At 42.9% G+C, this 3,989-nt stretch overlaps 1 long non-coding RNA gene across 1 annotated transcript; it reads left to right on the top strand.

Annotated features, from left to right (window-relative positions):
* Positions 1–1,109: 1,109 nt before the first annotated feature.
* LOC136482562 (uncharacterized) lies at positions 1,110–3,320 on the top strand. The gene is made up of 5 exons (XR_010765120.1): positions 1,110–1,170; positions 1,907–1,949; positions 2,240–2,290; positions 2,352–2,402; positions 3,198–3,320. It is a non-coding gene; the product is annotated as an uncharacterized lncRNA (long non-coding RNA).
* The last annotated feature ends 669 nt before the right edge of the window (positions 3,321–3,989 follow it).

Raw genomic sequence — 3,989 nt, 5'->3', positions numbered from 1 at the left:
ACTAAATATATCAAAAAGCCACAAAAAATCCCCAAATTGTAACTAGGAGTTCCTGGTGCTTTAAAAGGGCTGCACAAAAAAATTGGAGGCCAAAAACAAAAAAACAAAAAAAACTTTGCCGAGTGCCGGGGCATGGCACTCGGCAAAGGGTGTCTTTGCCGAGTGCCAGGCATAAGGCACTCGGCAAAGAGGGTTTTAAATTTTTTTAAAAAAATTTCCTCTTTGCCGAGTGCATCCACAGGAGCACTCGGCAAAGAAATTATATAAAAAAAATTAAATCTTTGCCGAGTGCCATGCTAGGGGCACTCGGCAAAGTATTTTTTTTTAAAAAAATTTATTTGCGAGTGCCAGATCTGAGACACTCGGCAAAGAATTTAAAAAAAAATAAATCTTTGCCGAGTGCCAGATCTGGGGCACTCGGCAAAGAATTTTTTTAAAAAAAAATCAAATCTTTGCCGAGTGCCTCCCTGATCCGGCACTCGGCAAAGGGCGGTTGGGGGCGGGGGCCGCGGGGACTTAGGCATTTTGGGCCGGCCGGGCAGTCAGAGCCGGCCAGCCCCGCGCCCACGCCTGCCTGCCCCCGCCTCCGCGCCGCGCCTACGCCGGCCCGCTCGCCCGCGCAGCCACCGGTCGCGCGCCCGCGCCCGCGCCGCCCGGCCGCTCGCGCTGCCTGAGCGCCCGCGGGCCCGTGCGCCCACGCCGCCCCCGCCCCCACCCCCGCCCCCGAGCCACGCGCCGCCCTCCCCTCCCCGTGCACCATGCCCGCGGCCGCCCCCGCGCCCGCCAGCCACCGGGCCGCGCCAGCCATCGGATCGCATCTCGCCGGAGCCCGCTCGAGGACCTCCGCGCAGCCCATCGCCGCATCGACCTCCTCAAGGTACACGAGTCACAAGGACTCTCTCTACTCTCCTCCCGTTCGCTTTTGATTCGTCAACCATTTCCTCTCCTTGCCTAGGCCGAAGCCGTTATGAACGCCGGCGGCCTCCGCTGCTGCGTTGAGAGCGTCGAGGAAAAGGAGGCCGTGGCCGCCGCATGCGCCGACCTCTCTGACAAGAGCAGCAAGGAGTGCCGGCTTACGAGCGGGACCTCGAGCGCGCCATGGAGTCCTGCGACGACCTCGCCAGGCTGAACGACGATGACCTCTGCGCACGCCTAAACCAGAACGTACATGTCAGTTACCTCCTCTATTTTTTTCGATCTAATCATGCTGCTAGCGTATACTGCTTGTGTGCCTCGATCTGATCGGATCTGTTTCTACTGCTATGCACTAACGAGTGCGTCTAATCGCAATTCACAAACAGCTAATGATGTCGAACCACTATTAGTCGTTGGGACTTGGGATGCATACAAGCTCTGTCATTTGTTTTTATTATTCAGGCCAAAAGCATGTTTTAGAATTTTATTTAGGGATTAACCCCGGCTTAATCAGCCAAGATATATGTTTTTGATGATGTTCATCATATATAGATCTAAAAAAGGCAAGAAAGTATCTGATTAATACATGTAGCTATCCAAATCACTTGCAGGGTAAATTAACAAATCAGTTCCAATTATAGATATCAGCACGTATCAGTACAAAGTTCAGGAACTGTTTTCTTATGTACTGTTATTAATCTACTATTGTGGTGCCACCATGAACCAAATTAGAAGCACATATTGGTAAAGAGTTAAGTGAGCATAAGCATGCTAGAATATATATTCAGCAATCTACACAAATTGAACAAGATATATGTTCATGTTCTATCTATCAGCCACAATGTATCTGCAACCCCTTCATCCGAAACATTACAAAAAAGGAAGAGCTCTGCAATGTTCATCTCAGTGAACTGTTGCTGTGTTTCTGTACTCTCCCTGCTACTATTACCGGTTTGTAACTAATTAGCACTGTATTTCTATGGATCTTCAGTTTCAGGTGATTCTCCTTAATCATTTGTCCTCCTAAAATCCAGGTGATTCTCCTACTATTGCCGCCACAATAATTTTAAAGAATTGTGCTTAAAAGACTAGAGCTATGGCTTGTATTTTTCTGCATCAAGATGCCATCGCATATATTAAAATCCAGAGAATAATAATAAGGTTTGAGAAGCCTCTTTCAGATTATCAGAAAGCAAATGTACAGAGTAGATTTATTATGGTGAGATTGCTAATGGATTAAATATTGTACATGTTCACTACAGCAATGTCGTAATAAGTTCTTATCTTAATTACAGCTTTTGTTCATGTACTGATGTTTCTGCAGGTGTTCAGAGTTGCAAACTAAATATTAAAAATGACTGGATACATGGTTCAGGTAAATCTGCTAGCATTTCATCCATATTTTTTCTGGGTTATTTATAGATTTGGTGATGCAGTGGGCTTCAGTATGCTTTGTGATAGAGCTGGCAGCAATGACCATATATCAGGTATTATTCTTAATGTGTGCAGATCCAATGTTTGGTTGGGGAATAGCTTACATTTGTAGTAAACACCACAAAGATAGCATTGTTACCTGACCATGGTAAATCATTTGTCTATTTCTACAATGTTGGTTGTGGTATACCGACCAATTGTTGGTCATTAATATTATGTTTTAGCGACCATTGTTCGACGCTATAGATTGGCTGTGGTACAGTGTTCTTACACGCTTCAATGTACTAGTTGTTTAACTTTAACATTTCCGTTAGCAACAATGGAAACGAGTCAAGGCAGGCAAGACTCCTACCACACTCATAGATTTGCTATTTATCAACGCCCTCGTGTCTTGGTGGCGATGCTTGCCTCGTGAGTTCATCAAGTCATTCATCACACAGCAACAGATCTTCACCGGGAATGCTGGCTTGTCCTGCCGGAGTCATCGGAAACTCATCACCTTCACCTGGAACACCCAGGATACTCACAAGATCAGCATGTTATCATAAGCGAAACATGTATTTAAGTCTTACTGCTTATTGAAACTTTACGCAATTTAAAAAACTTTACTAAAGCAGTATTATTGTTTGTACCAAAATTGAAATGTCATGTTTGTTCCAATGGTGCATACGTCTCTTATGCTAGTAAAAAAGCACTTCCTAACCATATGTGCAATATGGCCTGCTGGTCATTCTCTTATTTAGCATACCTGTCTAAATAACTCTGCATGTAGGGAATGCTTTTTATTTTTTATTTCTGTTCTATTTGATTTAGAAGCTTAGTGCTTTGCTCTTTTCTTTTCTTTTCAGCAACAACAATCAGCAATAGCTATGCTATAATTTGTAAGTTCTCTTGTCCAGGTATTACTAGTTCCAGCAATTATCAGACTAAATGTTATTTCTCAAATGATATTGGGTCAACTTGCCTTGTCTTTCTATGGATTCAGATTTGATTTTTTTTTTCTGTATTTTGGTATGATCATGACAATTATCTTAAATAATATTTTCAATGGGTGTAGACTTTGGTTGAGTACCAAATAATCAATTTCATCACAATTTGTAAATGAGGAAATGTCGCTAGCTACATCCTGAATATTATAAAGAATAGATTTCATGATCTGAGTACATTTTATAAAATCCTTCAAGGTTTGCAAAGACAACAAATCTTGACTGATATCTCCTCAAACTGTGACCTAAACAAGCATTATCCTTGCATCTGAATTGCATTGAAAGTAGACGTTATTGATAGGACTGTAAACTATAAAGTCAGTAGTAAGAACTGATTGCTTGCATTTGGTAAATTTAAACTTATTTTATTGCCATATAACAATCTGATTCGAATATGTATGATTCACTTGCAAGGTTGTTAGCAATGTCAAATGGCCTGTTCAGAAACTTATTTTATTTCATTTGCTTGGATTTGGGTTTTGGAACTCGGTGAGGACAGGTGCAAGTCCATCAGTTCTTGTGCTTCTCAGGTTGTGTTGGTCCATCAGTTCTTGTGCTTCTCACTTCTCAGGTTGTGTCGGTAGTTAGCTTGTCTCTGTAATTGCAAAATTACCTCAGTTTCAGTACATGCTTTTCAGTGAAGGCAGAACGAAA

The sequence above is a fragment of the Miscanthus floridulus genome, chromosome 9, assembly GCF_019320115.1.
Source record: "Miscanthus floridulus cultivar M001 chromosome 9, ASM1932011v1, whole genome shotgun sequence".
In the NCBI taxonomy this organism is placed as follows: Eukaryota; Viridiplantae; Streptophyta; class Magnoliopsida; order Poales; family Poaceae; genus Miscanthus; species Miscanthus floridulus.
Note: the sequence above shows the minus strand (reverse complement) of the source record. Positions and strands in the feature narration are given on the sequence as shown.